Source organism: Pipra filicauda, unplaced genomic scaffold (genome assembly GCF_003945595.2).
Source record: "Pipra filicauda isolate LSUMZ 115617 unplaced genomic scaffold, ASM394559v2 scaffold77_size3566232_pilon, whole genome shotgun sequence".
Classification (NCBI taxonomy): Eukaryota; Metazoa; Chordata; class Aves; order Passeriformes; family Pipridae; genus Pipra; species Pipra filicauda.
The window spans coordinates 2,069,211-2,089,552 of NW_024104953.1; the positions used below are offsets into that span (position 1 = coordinate 2,069,211).

The 20,342-nt window shown below is 45.5% G+C and overlaps 1 long non-coding RNA gene across 1 annotated transcript in view; it reads left to right on the top strand.

The window, feature by feature from the left end:
• The window catches only part of LOC120324932, a 34,720-nt gene that overhangs the window by 7,485 nt on the left and 6,893 nt on the right, over window positions 1-20,342 (top strand). The window contains exon 4 of the long non-coding RNA XR_005566642.1: window positions 268-5,131. This is a non-coding gene — a long non-coding RNA (uncharacterized LOC120324932). The remainder of the gene's footprint in view (window positions 1-267; window positions 5,132-20,342) is intronic.

Sequence of the window (20,342 nt, forward strand, 5' to 3'; positions counted from 1 at the left end):
AGAACCCTAAATGTGGACGTTGGAACTGGAAACTTCCCGTGGGGAACAGCTGGTCAACAGGGGACAGCATGGGCTCTGTTCATCTGTGCTTATTGCTACTGGTGGTGGAGGGGAAATGCAACATAATTCTGGAAAAATTCCCAGAGATTTATCTCTACTTCAGAGGGCTCAGCTGGTGAGAGCTGTGGAGCAGAAGCTGGTGCTGATTTCACAGTCTCTTAATGACTTGTTCCATGTTTACTCCCTTGCTGCTCTCTGTCCATTTAGGCACACTTGAGTGACACAGCAAAGAAGGCTTCTCAGAACAAATTGCCCCTGCTTTCCCAGCTGACCAGTGCATTGCTGTGGGTTGTTCTCTGCTGTGCTGCTGCAGTGGATCCGTTGTGCTCCGAGGAGATGGTCACCTTTAAAAGAGCTGGTTCCTGGTGGTGCCAAGCACCCCTCAGTGCTCAGCCCACACCATTGCTTCATCACAAGAAGTGACCACAGCAGGTAAGCAGCACTTTAACCACCTCTGTGAGCTCAGGGTGCACTTGGGAGATGCCTTCAGTGTTGACAGTGGCCATTCAAGTGTTGAGATATGCAGTTTCTAGAGGCGCTGAGCAGCTGAAGTTCACAGCCATTTTCTGGAACAGATTTCTCAGATAGGCTGTGAAGTCTCCCTCACTGGAGATGGAGGCAATCCTGTGCTATGTGCCTTAGGATGAGCCTGCTTGAGCAGGGAGATGGGACCAGATGACCCACCGTGGTCCCTTAATACCTGACTCATTCTGTGATTCTGTGATTCTCTGCATTAATGAGCACTCAGTACTTCTGAAAACCTGCATTAATTAGCCTCTTTGACATTTTAAACAACCTTTACCTTCACCTGAGAGTGCAACTGCAGTAATTAGAGCAGGCCAGCACTGAGGGAAAGCAGCGTGACCCAGTCTGTGTCCCTACAGCTGAGACTTCTTCACTCCTTCACCAGTGTGGCCTTACCCATGTGTGACCACAGTCTGAGAGTGAGTTGGCACAAGCCAAATCCAAGCTAGGGAGTGTCCTTGGCACAAAACCAGCCTTATATGACCCCCAAATAGGGCTTAGACCCTGGACATGTTCAACACAGGTGAGTTCTTGAAGATCAGGATGGGCCATGGGAAGCTGTGTGCTGCAAACCCCTCTATCCTTATGCAGCATGAAAAGGGGTGGGTTGGTCATTACCAGGTTCCAATGACAAACCCCAGGAAAAATCTCACTGCTTTGTTGCTCTCTGAATTTTCAGGAAGGAAAAATGTGGAAATTAATCCCTGCTCTCCCAGCACTCCCAAATCCATCATTGCAACGCTGCTGGCTTTCTCCCAGCCAAAGGCCAGCCACAATTATCTTCATTTTTAATGGGTTATGATGGGCTTTTCTGTGATTCATTTGAATACTCCTTGGGCCCAGCTCAATTTTCTACCAACATCAGTTCCAAGCCAGGCCTTGGAGTCATCTAATGAGGCCAAGAAGCTACAGAAAAATTTAGAGCAAACGGGAAAAAAGAAACTTTGGTGACAGGTCGCTCACAGTTTTGAAGAGCAAGAGCCATCCTCCCTGGCAGGCTGCCCTCTTCCTCCCTTCTCTCTGTAGTCTGTCCTACAACAATGGGAGATAACTCAGTGGCAGATCCCTCCCCTGGACTGATAAAAGGGGGTTTAATTTACCATTGTATTGTCTTGGCACTGCAGAGCAATATTAGAATGATGACTCTCCTCACACTCAATACACTTCCCAGCCTTATTTATAAACTTTAAAAAAAAAGGCAGTGAGGATTCGTTATCCTTTTGATGAAAATGGCACATATGTCTTGAAATTTCTCTTATTTAACACCCACAAATATTTTGTCTGATGCTCTATCTTCCATTAAAAAATTTTAAAAAGTGTAGTTTTCCTGAGGTTAACCTCCTGTTTTCTTAGGAAAAGAAAAATGAAAAAGCAAAATTATCACATCTGTAGATGGGAAAGCAGAGGCAAAATGAGGGCAAGAGACCTGTTCTGCAGAGCAGGAAAAAGATCACATCACTGATTATCACAGTAGTAATTTGATCACAAGTCCTTTAACTTTGAGGGCGGATTAGCTAATGATGCAATTAGCAAGGAAAATATCCATATTGCTGCTTGAAATGTGCTGGGCAAATCTGTCACTGATTTTGTTATGCATCTGTCTACCTACAGCAGGAATCAGTGCAGTTTAGAAAATCCTTTTTGCTTACCCATATCCTTTGAAGTTAAAAAAGAAAAAACACCTTCATGGGCTCTTTCCCTGAGCCCCAGCATCGAGGCCAGGGCAGGATGGACTTTGTTCTCATCAGCATGGTAGAAAAATATACATTTTTTTATTCTTATTTCCTGAAAGAAAAAAAATGGCTTTTTATATAAGGTTGCTCTGCCTTTTGTTTTGTCAGATTCTCCTCAAAAACTCCTGCATTCTTTGTCCAGTGTTGACCACGCTTGCTGGAAGCACTGAGGTCTCGGCAGTAATTATGTCCATATGAGTTTTGTGTAGTTTAGTCATAGATAGGAGAGGCAGGAGACAGTGCCTGAGGGAAGGAGCAAGCCTTGGCAAAAAGCCTTTGGAAATCTGGAAAAGTTGGGAGGGTCTGAAAACAAAGCAAAACCCAGAAAACAGAAGATGAGCCCAGCGTAGTGTCCATGCGTGGCTGGTGCCATTGCATTTGGCTGAGAAGGGCTCACCAGCAACTCCTGGGAATGATCTACTGGTGAGAAATATCCATCTACTGATTTTAAGAACCCATTAATGTTAGAAATTAGTCAAAGTGAGGAAAAGACAAACAAAAGTCAACCTTTTGTGTGATTCTGATAGCTCCAATTTCAGAGTTAGAAAAGGAGGGGTTTCATAGGTGTACAAATCTCCAAAACTTCTGAGGTCCAAGGGTTCCTCCTCTCAGTCTCAGCCTCTGTCTCCTGCAGGACAACTGGCTGGAGAGAGGCAAGGAGTGATTTTTATTTGTGATGCTTTTCACTGAACCATAATGGGAGGTGGTACAAGTGAGACCAGGAGGGTGGCGGCTCTTTGGTTTTGACTGACGCTCTCTGACAGCTGCCAAACCCCCCATAATTGGGGTTTCTAATTGGGACAGGGAAACAAATGCCTGTGTGCTAATCCTATTAGAGAGGAAGGCTTAAGCCTGGGTGTCTGTCAGCACCAACCTGTTCCCCCAGGCCTTGGTAGCACTGACTTCTTAGCCAAAGCTTCCTGCTGTGTATGAAGTATTGAGCAGAGCAAAGCCTGAGCTCTGCTGCTCAGGCTGGCTCCAGGACACAGAGGATGAGGTCACCAAGGTCACCATGTCATCACTGCCAGCCCAGGTATTAGAACAAGGAGGAGAGAGCTTGACTGTGCCTTCACCACAGCCCTGCCTTAGGACTGACTGCCAAAATGGAGCCGTGCCCTGCATGCCATTGTCTGCACCTCAGCACAGAGAGGACGTGCAAACCTGTTGAGGAAACTGCTATCTCCTGCCTGAAGTTTCCCTGGAAGCAGCCACTTTGGGAAGACTGCATTTGTTGTCCATCAGCTGCACCATGTCCTATGGGAATTTAAATACCCCAGATTTGGGTTGATCCTGAGCAGAGGCCAGTAAAGAGACATTACAGAGCAGATGGATCCAGGCAAAGCTGATTTGGAGAGCAGACATGTCTAACAGCATTTCATTTTCCACTACTAAAATTGCATGTTGACAGATTTCAAATTTCCAACTCCCAGTAGCCTGCTTGGAAGTGGTATGTCTTTATCAGACCAGTTATGGCCCTTCTGGAATGTGAGTCTCACTGGCTTCATCCAAACCTTGTGTTTGGAGTACATTCCTGATGAAAGCAAATTGGGCCTTTGGGGAAGGAGGGGCTGCAAAGCATTTCCTAAAGCACTTTCTACTTGCGTTGTGAGAAAATACACCTGAAGGATGAGGCAGGAATTAGGACTGAGACAAATGGGATTTTGGTGGGTCAATTCTACTTTGAGAATATAAGAAATGTAGCAAGCCCAAGTGATGAGCCTGAGGTAGCCAGAGGGTTTGACACAGAGGTTTCACCCTTCCAGAAATATAAGGCGTGAACTTAAAGCCACTGTTAATTTGCTGACATCTTTTTATTTCAGAAATGCCTTGGAGCTGTTTTCTTCAATCATTTTGGAATGCGAACCGAAAAAAAAGCCATTCAGGCTGAACCAGAGGGATAAACTGCCCATCTCCCCAGCGTAATAAATACCAGTTCAAACACAAATGAAATCATCTCTCGCCAGACAGAACCTACAAATGTTGTGCTGTAGACTTTCTGCTGCCACCCACACAAGAAGCCATCAGGCAGGAAATAAGGACATGAAAAACAGGTTCCTGCAGTAGTAAAGCAGAGCTGGTTTGATGGCTGACGCAGGATGACGCCAGCACCGAGCTCCGAGGAGGAAAGTGTAGATGCATCTGAGTCACCTTCCTCCTGGCACCATCAGCCTCGGTTTAAACATAAAATATTTTGTAGCTGTTGTTTCTACTGCTGAAATTCTTTCTCTGCAGAGATTTGGACACGTCTTGTGTGCGAATGGTATCAGCTGGGTTTGAGCTGCTGCTGGGGAAAGCACCGTCCTCACCCGTCTCAAGGTGTGGGATTTGGCTTGCCCAGGTGATGCTGCTGATGGATGTAGAGAGAGGGGATATAAAGAGGGGTTATAAATGCTCCCCCAGAGTTACAGCTGGGTGGTGTGGAGATGGTATAGGGTATCCTCTTCCCCTGCACAGCTTACTTCCAAGAAAGCTGCAGAGGATCTCTTTGTGGTTTCCTTCCCCATCATCTCCAGCTCCCCTTCGAAGTGTTTCATGGTGTCTGAATGCAGCCCTGTCTCTGGGAGGATGATGAAGTTCAAGGTGATGGCCTGCTCTAGCTAATGCCATGGGAGAGCTCAGGCTTCCCAGCCCTCCCTGCAAAGCCCACCAGCAGCATAGTCCTGGAGGAGCACAGCTTGCTGCTCCAGAGGGGAGTTTCCCAAAGGATACTAAGGCTCAGAGTTCTTGCAGGACTTCTTCAATGCCCCCTGGGGAAGTTGCTGCCTCAGAGAAGCTGGAGAGAGGAAAGGCTGTGCCGTGCAGCAAATGGCTGGGTAAGTGCTTGCTTTTGCCTTTCCTTAGCCTCAGTATCATGGACTTACCCTTAATTCCATAAAATAAATGGGCAGCGCCAGTTCTGCCCTGGAGCACCTTCTTCCTATGAAACAGGAGTCTTGATAAACCAGCTCTACAATCTCGTTAGGCCAGCAGTGAAAGCCTGCCAGGAGGGTGGCTGTGGGGAGCAGGGGAAGTGGAGACTCAAATATTCCTGTGTCTCCACCAACATACCTGAAAAATGAGAGGGGCTCATACAGACAAGCTGCCCTGAGTGGTGATGAAATCTAGTTCAGGCTAAGTGCAGAAGGCACTGGAAAAGCTGTAAGCCTTCTTGAAGGATCATTAGGGTAAAAAAAAAAAAACCCTCAAATTCATTGTTTAAAAGTAGAGAATTTGCTGGGAAACTTAAAATAACGTGTTTGTTATGGTTTTGGCTGAACTGAGTAACTAAAGTTCAAAGCAGGTGGTGTAACAAGGTGGAGGATCTCATGCTTATTTGCACCTGCTGTGCATTTGGCCCACTGCAGTAATGATGAAAAGAATGAAATGTAGTTTTTCGTGCTTTTCCCACCCCTGGGGCTTTGGAATGCTTTAGTAGATGTACAGTGAACAGCTGCAAAGCCAAACGTGTTCCTACCTGCCAGCCACTGCAAACTTGTGAAGTGAATGCCAAATTACCCCAAACTGGGACAATCTGCAGCAGATACAGAACAGAGTAGAGCAGGAAGAAAAGACCACAAAGCTTGGGGGTGAACAAACAGGTCTGACAGTAATAACTGTCGGAGCCAGTCTGAGTCGTTCTCCATCCCGTTTCTTAAATCTTGGCTTTCCTGGGATTGCCTGTGCCTCTGGTGACAGTGTAATGGGATGTAGGTGGTGGGAAGGTCACACTTCTGAAGGCTCATTTTGATCCAGTTGACGAAAAATTAAAAAATGAGTCTTACCCAGGGGCAAGGAAAAGTTAATTGGAGCAATGTGGTTTGTGTGCTACTCTGCCTCCAGACTGTAACTCACATCAAGGGCCATCTCCTGTGGTCACCTTTGCAGCAGGCACTGTGCTAGAGCAGGCTGCTTATAGCACTGACTCTGCAAGGGAGAGAGCCTGGCAAAGGATTGTCATCACGAAATGAGTTTTTCATCTCTGCTGAGCATATCTGGTGATGAGAGAAAAGTAATCATCTGCGGTATCAACCGTCCCTCTCTGCTGCTGGCAATGTGCCTCGTGCTTCTCGCATGTGACACCTTCTCCCGTGCTCTTCCCCCTCAGGAGGATGAAAAATGTATGTAATGTTTTACTGGGGACAGTGTAGTTTTTATTTAGGTATGATGCAGCTATTTCTGGAGCACATTCTGTTGATTTCTCACTTATTATGAGGTAGAAAGGTAAAATATCACTGGCACATCTTCATTCCCTTGGGATCCCTAGTGCTTGTGGTGTGGATAGAAAGGTTGGCAATGAGATTTCTAGCATAAAGCCTCAGAGTTGCTCTTGTGACTTGAGCTTGCAGGGAATGGATGGGCTTTGCAGTGCTTAACTGATTATAAAGCCTAGTGTTCCCAAAAATGGCATTAGGCTTTGGGAAGACTTGGTATGGCACAAAGCTGGCAGTGCCACCTCCAGCTCCCAGAAGAGTGTAACAACAGAGTCTATAAAAGACCTTTACTGGGTCAGGGAGAAGAGCTAGCATCTCACTGAAAAGCAGGGAATGATCCAGAAATGAGGCTGTCAACCTCCTAATATTGTTCCTTGGCCACAAATCAGTTGTTGGGATATTTCACACATGTATTTTTCCCAATATTTCTTTCTGGTGTCTTTTCAAACTTTTCTCCCTCATCTGTCTCACTGTTTGTAGCTGAATTTTTAGCTCAGGGTTCGTGGGGAAGCAGAGCTGGAGCCCCCAGGATGGTACCTTATGAGGCAGCTTTGCTTTAGCCAGGTCAAACATCTGAGTACCGCATCTTCCTTCCTTCAGCCAACCCTAAATTAACAGCCAGTACCCACCAGACCTAAAGGCAGATCATCTTGTATCAGCTCCCAGATACTTAACTGAATTAAACTGTTTGGCAGTGTCGTGCTCTGCCCTATTCCCTGAGATCTGTGCTTCTCAGTCCAGCTGTTTGGTCTGGCAAACATTAAGCTAATCCTAAAAATCCCTGCTTCTTAACAAGCAAAGTATGTGGCACCTAGATGGAAATTTAATGAGGGGATGCTAAGGAGCAAAGCTGACAGAGCAGTGACCTTTCCTCTGAGGTGAGCCAGACTGAGTCCATCCTGAGGCACTGGGATTAATGAACATATTGGTCCCAGCCAAAAGCAAATGGGCATTAGTTCTATCACAGGGCTGTTTTACTGGGATGTGAATTTCATAGTGCTGAAGTCTGAGCTCAAGAGAAGACTTGAGCTGAACCAGGACAAAGAATTATTGAATTATCTGCAATTCCTACCACAGGCACGTTCCGGGGTCAGGGCTGAAGCAATCTATCCGAGTGTGGAGCTGGCCACCTGATATTATTTAGCAAATAACTCATTCAAGAGGAGTAGGGGTTTTCTGTATTTATACAAGTTTGCAGCACAGAGTAATCTACATACATTATCCTGGGCTGCATCCAAAGCAGTGTGGGCAGCAGGCTGAGGAAGGGCATTCTCCCCCCTCTACTCCACTCAGGTGAGACCCCCCCCACCTGCAGTGCTGCATCCAGCTCTGGGGCCTTCTACATAAGGAGGATGTTGACCTGTTGGAGCAAGTCCATAGGAGGGTCACGAAGATGCTCCAAGGGCTGGAGCATCTCTCCTGCAAAGGCAGGATGAGAGCTGGGTTTGTTTAGACTGGAGAAAAGAAGGCTCCAGAGAGACCTTATAGCACCCCCCAGTACCTAAATGGGCTACAAGAGGGCTGAAGAGGGACTTTTTTTACATGGGCATATAGTGATAGGACGAGGAAGAATGTCTTTAAACTGACAGAGAGTATGTTTAGATTAGGTATTAGGAAGAAATTCTTTGCTGTGAGGATGGTGAGGCCCTGGCACAGGTTGCCCAGAGAAACTGTGGCTGCCCTGCCCCTGGAAGTGTTCAAGGCCAGGCTGGATGGGACTCTGAGCAACCTGGTCTAGTGGCAGGTGTCCCTGCCCATTGCACTGGGTTGGAATGAAATGGTCTTTAAGGTCTCCAATGCCAACTTTTCTATCATTCTATTATTTCAGTCAAAAGAAAAAACATAACAGCTTCTTTGTTAGTACAGCTTGAATGTACTTCTGAGCTTGACACCGGGAAAACAAGAGCAGGAGGTATCTCTGGAGGTTCCAGAGCTTCCTTGGTGGCTCCCTGCAAGGGGAAGCAATGCCACCAACAAACAAGGGTTGGGGGGAGTGGGGCATTGCGTGCCAAAAGAAAATAATTTAAAGAATAATAAAACCATTTTTAAAAAAGTCCAGCCTGGGACTTGAAGGGATAGAGGGGACAACATTGATAACAGAAGGCAACTTTGAGGTTAATGAGGTATAGTGTCAAAAGTAGAGGGATGAAGGAGGAAAGCAATGTAGATATTGGTCTTCGTGCACTGACTGAGCCTGGAAAAAGAGTACGGGGGGGGGAATGCTGGAGTTGCTGGGACAGAAGGGTGTTTATCTGAGTGTAGTCAGAATAGCCAAGTCTCCCTGCTCTTGGCTACGACTGCTGCAGCCCCATCAGCAGTCTGGCCTTGGTCCCTGTTGTTCCTGCCTTCTTGTAGCCATTCAATGGTAGCTGGGATTAACTTCTCAAAGTAGTTTAAAAATCGAATCTATGAACTTGGTGCACATTTAATATTGGCCTTGTAAGCCTGCTAATACTTGAAAAAATAATATCTAGAGCCTGCTTGTCTGGCATTGACTTCCATTGCTGGGACATCCATACCACAAAGGAGGTGACCCCTTGACAAGAACCTGTTCTTTTAGGGCCAGATGTTCTTAGGAGTTTACGATGAACCTTTATTTACTGCAGACCTTGTTGGGAGATGGCAAGAGATCAGACAAGAGGATCAGAATAGTCACCTTGGGCCTATTTGTCTTCCTGTGTGAGTAGTGATTATCTTCTCCATAAGCCTTTCCTGGCTTTAGGCTGGGTTTAAAAAAAAAAAAAAAAATCTCCAAAGCATCTAAGTTAATGAAATTACTGACACATTTAAGAAATAAAATTGCTCCATGTAGGGTCAAGTGAGTCAGTGCTCCGTGTCCTGGTGGATGGGGAAGGCGGTGGGGATGCTCTGGCACATTCCTGTCTGGGCAATGCCCGGGCACAGAAACTGCTTCAGTATTTCTCGAAGGCACTGAAGCGTGGCCTGTACACGGCTTCATGTTCTCAATGCCTAATTAAGCACGAGGTCCAAGGTTTTGTGGAGATGATCTACAGGTCTCTGTCTGAGCTGTACCACGTGCCTGTTTCTTTTAACAGGTTTTTAGCTCCGTAAACAAGTCACTTTAGTTTTATGTGCGTTAAAGGAAGTCGTTTAAGCGCAGCAGGGACTCCGTGGCAGGAGTAAGGGGATGTTTTTGGGCCTCACAAAGATTAATCTGCTCTTTCAAAGTGCTAATCCTTTCATCTAAGTTGCTGTGGGAATCCTAAACACCTTTCTATTGCACCCCATTACCCAGATATATAAATCTAGTCAGGGAAAAATCTCCTTCCAGCAGCGAGAAGTGAGTCATTTTTGGTGTGAGCAGAGTCCATGCAGGTTTGACACGAGTTTTCAGCAAGGTAACAGGAATTAAAGGGCACATCATGAGCTCATGAGACACCCGGATATCAGGATTCTAAATGCCACAGTGTAAATAATCTCTTACCACTCCATTAAATGAGAGACTTTCAGGGCATGCAGCTATTGTTAATGACTGCCTCCCTAATCCTGACTGTCACGGTGTGCTAATTCAAGGTCTCCTGGTGCTTTCTGCAGAACACCACTATTTTCCAGTTAGGACTGCCCAGGGAAAGGGTTGCTGGACTGAAATACACAGTGAGAGGCCAGTGTGTGCAATGAATCCCTGTGGCCACTGCTTAGAGATGCTTATTTACCCCACTTGAAGATAAAGCTGCTGCTGTGAGGATGGGAAAAAATCCTATCCCAGGTTTAAATAGAAAAGAAGAGGAATGCAGGTTGCTAACAGACAGAAATGTCTCCATCATTGGCACAAAGCTGAGTCCAGAAGTCCTTGATTTTTGGAAAGATGTTGAACTGCTCCTATAAAGACCTAATTTTAGACACTATCAGCACCCCCAGTAAGATTTTATTTCTGTGGAGCAATTAAACAATTATGTAAAAGCTAGTTAAACCCAGCAAATATTTGCAGTGCTGTGATTCCTTGGGCGGTGCTGTGACTGAAAGCAGTGCAACACTGGAAGAAAGTTGATAAATGCTATTCATTTAAAATTGCAATTAAAGAGAAACAAAAGCCAAACACTTCTCGTTTGATGCTTGGAAGAGTTTCACACAGATGGTCAAAACTGTCAGCACATCTTGAGGGTGTTCTTTGCCATGCAGTGACAATTGTGGGGCCCTTCCTGCTGAAGGAAGATGAGAACTTTATCCCCTCATTGCACTAAGCTGTGACACTGCTTTTCACCTTTCAAATCCAGCTCTTACTGATGAGTGATATTAGGGCTGCAAAGGTGACCTGACAGCAGTGCCAGGTGGATGCTTCTGAGCACGGGGCTCTGCTTGCTCCTGAGCCTAGTTACTGGCTGAAAGGTTTTATTTGGATGTTTTTCAGTTAATTTCTGTGCTTCGTGTATTTTAATTACTCAGATGATAAAGTAAAGGTTTTATGATGTTCTAATGTAGAACTTAAAGGCGCTCTTTTACTGTACAGATAGCAGCAATTTGCCAGCCCAGTGGCTGTGGGCTTCTGTCCATGTCTTGTGAGGTGTTTTATTTATTGCTGGTTTTACCACAGTCCAGTCGGTTCAAGGCATATTATTACTGTTCATGGGGGAGAAACCCAATTTAATAACATCAAGGCTGTGGCATAAGTGACTGTAAACAAGGAAGCTCATGGCTGTGCTTGGCACTCCATCCTGGCCGGGTCACCTGCTAGGAAAGTCACTTCTGGGTGACATAACTACAGGAATGGAGGGTACAGAGAGACCTTTGCCCTTTATAGCTCAGATTGAGGGGCTGCAGTGGGGTGTGCTTGATCCCAAGGGTGCAACCAGGCTGGAAGGAGCAAAAGGCACCTAAAGCTAATAAGACCTTCTCAGTGAACCTGTGTGTGTCTGTGAAGCTTTTAGAACAACCATGGGGATTTCAGTCAAAGAGGCCACTAAGAAGTGCAGGGCAGGTAGTCTGAAATATGGATGTGGACAATCTTATATCAGGACAGCACCCTGTGACTGGATCAGCAATGACATTAAACCTTAAACCCATGACAGTGTCTTACTGATACCTGCTGTTCAGGGTTGCTGAGCTTCAGGTGCAGACTGAGCAAGCCTTGGAGTGTGGCTTGGTTTTTAATCTAAAGATGTGTAACGTTGCATTGAGCAGGAGGCTGTCAGGACCCATTTCTTGGTGTCTGTGTTTGTTTGGATCAGATCAGAGGTGCTGGTGTTGTGTGTAAGGCAGCAAGTCTTAGGTTTCCATCCTGTACTTGCAGTATATGTGTGAAAACTGGAAAAAAAAAAAAAGGCAGGGAAAAAGCACTGCTGACAAATTTCTCTGCCTTAGTGATGCTCCTCTGGAGTGAACACAAAGTGTAGAATCAATGAAAAGCTTTATTTAGAAAGCTGAGGCCAGAGGAGAAAGAGCAAATGCTCTGCAAAAGGCAGAAAGGGGTAGACAGAGCAATTATGAAAGGCAGAAAATTACACTGAACCTTTAGAGGCACAAATGGGGTGCTATGACAGCATTTTAATCATCCATCCTATTTTCAGCATTGTGTTTGAATTAAAACCTCCCTCAGTAGCATGTTCTTGGTAAATAAGGCTGGGTCAGGGGCATATTTTCCTGCTCAGCAAGTGAGATAAATATAGAAAGATGTTTTTCACCTTCTGAGGGGAGCTTTTCTGAAGCAGAAGGAGGAGTGGGAACTCTGAGCCTGCTCACAGGTAGTGTCTATTTTGCACATCTCTGCTTTTTTCCTGTTTGTTTTTTTTTTTTTTTTCTCCCCAAAGGATTTTTGAGCTTTTCTGTGCCACATACTCAGATGTGAAGCCTCCTTTCCTTAGGGGCTGAGGCAGGGCTGTGCTGCAGCCTCTAGTTCTTGTGACAGGTTGGATAACTCATGGCACTGTATGGAAGGCCAAGGTTATGTGAGGCTTGTGGGTTTCTAAAACCATCAGGGAAACACTGCTGCTCCCCTCACCTCGCAAAACACCCTCAGGTTTCCACCTTGATTAAAGGAAAATGTTTTCCTGTAAGGTGGTGCTGCACATTATAGTCAGGGAAAAACATATAGGCTGGGAGAGGAGCTTGGCATCACCCTGTTAAAAATCTGTCCTGTGCTCAGGTGCAGCCCTTGGCCTGTGCAATGGAAAAGCAAAGCCCTGCATCTTTCAGTCTGGGTTAGCTTCACCTGCTGCCTCAAAATTCCAGACTGCCACTCCCTGGCTATTAGTGGTGTCTATCAAATAGAAATCGAGGGTATCATGGAATGCTTTGGTTGGAAGAGACCTCAAAGATCATCCAGCTCTGAACTCCCCTGTTGTGGGCAGGGACACCTTCCACTAGACCAGGTTGCTCAGAGCCCCATCCAGCCTGACCTTGAACACTTCCAGGGATGGGACATTCACAGCTTCTCTGGGCAACTTGTGCCAGGGCCTCCCCACCCTCAGTGTGAAGAATTTCTTTCAAATATGTAATCTAAACCTGCCAGCTTGAAGCCATTCCCCCTCATCCTATCACTCCATGCCCTTATAAAAAGTCCCTCTCCAGCTCTCTTGTAGCATCTCTTCCAGTAGTTGCTGGAAGGGGCTCTAAGGTCTCCCTGGATCCTTCTCTTACCCAGGCTGAATGACTCTAGCTCTCTCAGCCTGTCTCCAGAAGAGAGGCACTCCAGCCTTTGGAGCATCTCTGTGGCCTCCTCTGGACTTGTTCCAGCTGGTCCATGTCCTTCTTATGCTGGGGACCCCAGAGCTGGAGGCAGCACTGCAGGTGGGGTCTCATGAGTGCAGAGTAGAGGGAAGAATCCCCTCCTTCACCTGCTGCCCACAGTGCTTTGGATGCAGCCCAGGACATGGTTGGTTTCTGGGCTTCCAGGGCATGTTTGTGGGTAGTGCTGGGCTTCTCATCACTCCCAAGTCCTCCTCCTCAAGGCTGCTCTCAATCCATTCTCTGAGGAGCTTGTATTTGTGCCTGGAACAAAGACAGCAGACCCAAATCAGTTGTCAGGGTTCTAGTCTCTCATTTTTAGGGTGAGGTGCTTTGGGGTTTAGTTGTGCAGTGTGAAGTTATAGCACTAATGATGTGGTCAGCAGTCCCCATGGAGGGGGAGCAGCACTCAGTGCTGCCTCAGGGAGAGCATCAGCAATGTCACCTCTTGAAAACTGCTTTTTTCTTTCATCTTCCTTAAAGCCCACCTATATAAGCTCTGCTTACCCGCAGCACAGCTGATAGAGCCAACCATGGGAATGCAGCAAATGGGAAAATGCAGCTCAAAGTGGAGGATTCTTCTCTCGTGGCCCTCACTGGGGCCCCATCTTGGCTTATGCTCTGTTATGGCCTGGTCTGGCACATTCTGAATAGCAGGAGGTTTTATTCATGCCTTTACTGACTAGACCATAAATCCTCCCCAACTGCTGCAGATATTTTTTGAGATAAACAAACTGAAAGTGTTTTTTGTTTAAATTAATTCTCCCAAGTGACTTAGGCTTTAATTATTTTTTTTTTGTTAAATAACCATTAAAGCTTTTGAGGAATGAGAGTTTAAGAAATGAAGAGCAATTTTTCTGGAATACCTAGAAATCACTTTCTTCCAGTTCTTGATAAGCAGGTGACCAGTGCAGTAAAACCACTGGGAGCCTGCCCTTCATGAACTTGGTTGCTATTTTCTAGTCCTCCTCAGCTTCTCTTTGCTTTGTGCAACTCCAGATAAGAACCCCAAGAGCTGTGGTTGTCCCAGGTGCATTCTGGGTGCTGTCAGTATTTGAAATTTTCATTTCATACGTTTTTAAAAATCTAAATCGTTGTCTCTTGGCTGTGTTTTCTCTCAAGTCTTGATTCATAAGCTGTATAAGAAATCAGTGTATAGATGTCCTTTCTGTGCAGATTCTGGCTGGTTGCTTTTCTCCAGTGGAGTCCACGTGTTTTGTAGCTGCAACTACAGCTTGTTAGATGGTGGCTGCTTTTGATTACTGCTGGAGAACAGCAGGAACATGAGCAAACAGCGATGTTCTGGTAGCAAGAGCCTTTCAGGCCAAGCTTCTTGTCCAGCTCCTGAGGGTGAGCTGTATTGGGAGCAAAGGTTTAGCTGAGCTTGGTGGCTTGGCACTTGGGAGACCTGTTGCCCACTCCTAGAAAAGTATCTTCTTGTAACTAATTGTAATTACAGGGGAACACACACTGTTGTCTGCTTTTTAAACCAGCAGGAGCTTCCAGGGTTTGTTTTCTGGGCGTGTATCTCCTCCTAGCTAAGAATAAACCACACGGCATTGAAACCTCTGTTATGAACCCTCCTGGACTTGGAGAAGAATTTTGATTTGTCTTAGTTGAAGTTACAGGAGTGGGAGGCTTTCTCTGCCTTCAGGACCTCCCTTTCTCCTGCTACAGGAATATGCCCTTAGGCAAGACACCTTAGAGAGGGTGAGATAGGCTGAAGGACAGCAAACTGAAAAGATGAGTTTGAGTCAGGGGCAGCAGGTCCAAGCCCATTTTGCTGTTAATGCTTTCCTATTTGGGAGTTTAATGATGAAAGAAATTAAACATTCAGGAAAACTAGGATGAAGTGGTGAAACACTGAAGTGAGTTATTGCTTGTGCTGTCCCAAAATGTCAGGGTTATGGAAACTGAGTCACTTCTGTGCTCCTGAGCAAGACTTTTCCATCCAGCTGACCACTGCAGCACCTTCCTGCAGCAAGCATCTGCCTCCCTGATGCCCATCATCCTACTTTTCCTGGCCACACCACAATGTGAATTGGGAGCTCACTCGGTGAGACATCATGTGTCTGCTCATGAGCTGCTTTAGTAACAGTATTTTTATTTTCAGATAATATGTCCTAAATATTCAGTACACACATTCCTGTCACGAAAGACAACAACAACAACAAAAATCTCAACAGCTGTTCCTTTGTTGTTCAACCAACAACAAAAAAAAAGAAAACCCTACTACAAAGCAGCACTCCAAGGTCATGTTATTCCTTTACAGGGGGGGAAATGAAGAGGTTTAAAAAGTTTTAGCGAGCTTGAGAATTTGCTGTTGTGCATTTTGAGATGTGAGCTTTCCTGCCTTGAGATGAGAGTCTGCTGAAGGTCACGTAGCTGCAACTATTGCTGTTTGAACTTCTCCACAGGAGTCCAGGGGCTACAACCCAAACTGTAGAGTGCCCTACAGTTACAGAGGATCCACAGGAGATCCTAGGAAAAGAGGCAATGCACTCTGACCCCTCTCTGGATACAGCAGTAAGGCTTGGGTTAATATTACTCCTCTAAAAAATCATTCACAGACTGTTTTTCCAATTGTGCCTCTTTTCCTGATCTGTGCCAAGAAGGAAATTCAGCCTCTGGGTTATGGTGTGTGCACATTGAAATATGCTGTTTCTCAGGCAGATGAGGGGTCCAGAAATGCTTCCCAGGTATTTTAAAAACCCATCAGCCTTCCAGTGCCAATTCTGAGAGATACTGAAGGGAGAAACTGCTTCCAAGCAGTAGATTACCAAGGTGACAACATGTGCAGCTGTGGACTGAGTCAGCTCATCAGATGATGTTTCCTTGCAGCAAAGAGGGGGAAATGAAATCTGCTGTTTAACAGGTGACATGCAACCCTTTGATGTCAGTTTGCCTTCTGCCCAGCAGGGAGATGCCCAGGAGATGCAATGCCCTTGCATATCTGTTTGCTTGACCTGTACCTGCTTCCAGGAGGGAAGGATCCAAGTCTGCTGCTGCTTCTGCAGCAAACAAATGGTGCTCTCCCCAGCTGATAATTTCCCTGCCACAGCTGTTTATGTGTCCTGTTGCTTTGGTTTTTCACAAAATTAGGGTATCAGGCTGCTTCTGAATAATTTTTATTCTGTGTGTTTGCTGCCAACGCTTCTGGCTCATCAGGAGGGAGAAACCCTTTCTGCCACTGCAGTCTTCTGTAGCCACCACAGATGGACAAAAATACTACTAATTTGGTTTGGAGTAATCAGGAATTCCCTTTGGGTAGATTGATCCTTATTTCACAGAATATTCTGATTGGAAAGGACCCACCAGGATCATCAAGTCCAACTCTTAAGTGAACAGCCCCTACAGGGATCGAACCCACAACTGACAAATTCAGTTGTTTTATTGAGGTCAGAGGTTGCTTTTGGGGTATAGGCAGCTTTGAAGTTGCAACAAGCTGTGTCTGCAAACCTCAGTGTTTAAAATAGACATCCCATCATGTCCTTTAGTCCTCCTGGGTTTTGGGTGCTGGCCATCCAAGAAGCATCGAGGGCAAGTGATGAGTTGTGGTTCAGTGCAGGAGAACTGTGAGACACTGGCTCTCACCTATGTGTTACTTGGATAATTTGTCTTATTTAGGGCTTCTGGGAAGAAAAAGAGGGGTCAGCCTGTTTTCTGGACGCAGGTATTGCAGGAACAAACCACATGCAGTAAGTGCAACATGCCTGAGGCTCAACCTGTGCACAGACCAACTGTGAAATTCCTGTGCAGCGACTTTGACAGTTCTCAGAAGCAAAACAGCATTTCTTGGAGGCAATGGGTCAATCTTCACACAGATTTCTGTCAATAATGGTTTTCTTGCATATAATGTCCAGGTCCTCAGACTGGTATACATGGATTTGTAAGAATTTCTGGGTAAAGATTATCCTTATGTGAACCTGTGGGGTCCTTGTGTTTGAGCATCATTCCTTCTGTTGCATTGTGGAGATGTGGCTTGTGCAGAGTTGGGGTCTCATTTCTGAGTCCACATGGGCAGAGAGGCTCTTGCTGGCCAAGGCCTAATTGCTAAAACGATCCCCGGGGTTTACATTTGGAGCAGTGCCTTGGGAAGTGATGGGGATCAGCAGAGCTTTACAGGAAAATCTGCCCAGTGCCTGTTTGCATTTGTCTGCCTTTAGCAAAAGCTATCAAGTTAATGCTAATTTAAATTCTCACTTAGGCATCTGTAGGTATAATTGCATAAAGCACTGTGCATTAAATTACATCCACACATGGATTTGGAATCAGAGCCTTCAGAAAGACTACATATGTTAGCCTATTTCCAAAATACACTGGCCACTGAAGATCAAAAGCTATTATGCACCCTCTTTTTGCTTGGAAACATAATGATCTAAACTTACCCTGGGTTAGTTATACCCTGCTACCAGTTCAGTTCCCACAGCTCTCCCATCAATGTCATTTGGAAACATGGCCCTTAATATTTTATGAACCATTTTACTGATGTCTCCCAAGTCCATGGATTGCACAAGTTGGTTATGGTGGGTAAATAAAACCCACAAATCCAAGAGAAGCTTAAATCTCAGCTGTAACATGCTGCAATTAATCACTACAGCTATGTAATGCCTGGAACTAGGCAAGATTCCGAAGGCAAAGTCAGCCTGAAACCTGCATGGAAAGCAGAACCAGAGGGAAAGTCTCACCTGCATATACCCTGTTTTTAGGATTCCAGAGTCAGAGTTTGGGGTTTTTTTTCATTATTTTATTATGCAAAGTGCAATCTTTAAGGTTTTCCTTTAGGGAGAAATGATTCCTGTCACTTGGAGCTCCCAGGGATGACCCGGTGTGAGTGTGTTCCCTGATGGCACAGGAGGACATGTGTCTGCTGGGCCAATTTGCAAGGGGGAAAACTGTTGTTGTCATTGGAAACTTCACAGCTTTGTCCTTGAAAAATTGCTAATACCTAGTTTTTGGTCTCACATAACTTTCTGCTCAGCCTGTGCGTGCTGCTCTCAGTGCTGAGCTGTCTTAACACTGTATTAATTTCTTCTCCTCTGTGTGCATGGGTAGAATTGAAATCTCTCTTGGGGAGGAAGCTTGTTCCAAATAAGTTCCTTAACAATCAACTGAAGGAAACCCTGAAATGGTCTTCCACTTGATTTAATAATCCCTGCCAAGTGCATCTGGATGCCAGGTTTTCAGCCTGGTGTTGGAACTGAGCCTTGAATGAGGAACTGTCTATACAAGGTTTCTCCTTCAGTTTTGGGACCCAGTGCTGATTTCAACCAAGTCTGAAGAGCAGCAGTCATATACACACCATGTCTGTGTGGTTCATGAAAGATGAGGTTTGTCCTAAGGCAGGTGCTGTGGTACCAGTCAGATCCTGCCTGCAAGGCATGGGCTTCTGGGTTCTCTGGGAACCCCCTCACCTGGGGCACATCGTGTCACCAGCATCTCCTGCTGGGCTTCACTCCCAAGTCCTCCATTAATGGATTTTGAGGGTTATCTGGCTTCACTGGCCAAAGATCCTCTGCTGAGATACCTGCTCCTTCAGTTTCTTCCAGGTCCCATCAGGTTTCATAGCCTTATATATTTTTAAATCCTCTGACACTTGAAACTCTGTTCCCCTGCAAGGCCTTCTCCTAAATCCCAGCTCTTCAGAAGGCCCCAAGGGGACAGTGTTTGCCAAGGGTGAAGCTGTTCCAGTTTTGTGGGTGATGCCTTTTAGCAAGCAGCATGTTCAGAGACACGCTCTGCTGGTTCTGCTTTTGCAGAGAGGAGTGAATTGGGATATGATAAATCACTAAATCTTCACTTCCAACTGGTGTCTGGGATGTAAACATTGTGCATAAACCCTCCTAGATGGTTTTAGATTTGTCCCTTAATATTTCTTCCCACCCACCCCATCACTGTTGCTCTAGAGTATGGTGTCTCTTAGTAGCTCAGTTTTGTTTTATTTGGCTATTTATGCTCACATTTCATACCTTTGGGGGTTCTTTTTAAAATTTTGATATTTAATTTTTTCTTGGCTTTCAGGAAAACAAAAAAAAAAAAAAAAAAACAACAAAAAAAACTCCCACACAAACAGAACAAGAAGGCAGGTGGCCACACATGGCTCAGGCCTGAGTGGTACAGGAAGAGTTGTTGGCTGGTGTGTGGTGCAGGAGAAGAACCTCTGCAAGGCTGAAAGGAGCATCCCATCTCCACAGATGGGATTTTAAATGGATTCTGGTGCCAGGAAAATCTGAAAAGAGTGCAAGTCCGTCATGCCGGGTTGGATGTCTTGCTCTTAAAAATGTGCTCTTTGAACTGTTGAAGAGCATAGTTTTAGATTCATCCTGGCATTCTCCATTCTTGGTGGTTCTGCTGGTTTTTTTTATTAACTCCCCTTTCTCCTCCCTTTTCCCTGATCTCATTCCCTCACTGGATGAGGACTGACAGCTGCAGGGGATGTGAATCAGGTGCAACTCTGACATTACAGCTTTAAAACTGGTCCGTCTTTTCCCTTTCTCTGATAACAATGATGCAGAGCAAACACACAGGAGAGACATGTGGCAGGGAGAGGATTTTATCTGCTCACCCAGTTTGATGTTTAATACATGAGGCAGAACCCCAAGCACTTGATCAGGATATCAGGGTAAGCTGCAACAGAGCATGTTGACAGCAGCACAGTGGCTACATGACAACCAGGATCAATCTGATCTATGGAAGAGTTTAATACCTTTGGCAGTGACACTGTGACTGAGCTGAGCCTCAGCCTGGGCCTAACTTAATCCCTGAGCTGTGTAAAACCTTTTCCTGTGTGTTCCAGAGGCTGGAACAGTCAGAGAGGTTGCCTTCCATGAGCACAGGATGGCAGCTCTGTGCTAAAACTTGCTGCCTCGCAGTAAGTGATGGGGTGAGGAGGGATTTAAAAGAAAAAAAAACATTACAATGTCTTTGTTAGTCTTCCTGAAGTAAATAAGAAGAGGCTTGCCTAAGATGGCTGTAGGTGATTTGTGGCTTTTTTTAAAAATGCTTTTACTTTATGAATAAATATGCTATGAAGAGGGCTTCAAAGGCAAGATGACTAGTTAATATTTGACTTTCTGTGGCTAAATTCACCAATGAAAGGTCTATATGCTGCCTTGTTTATTGTCAGTCATACTTAAACAATTACCAAACAGCT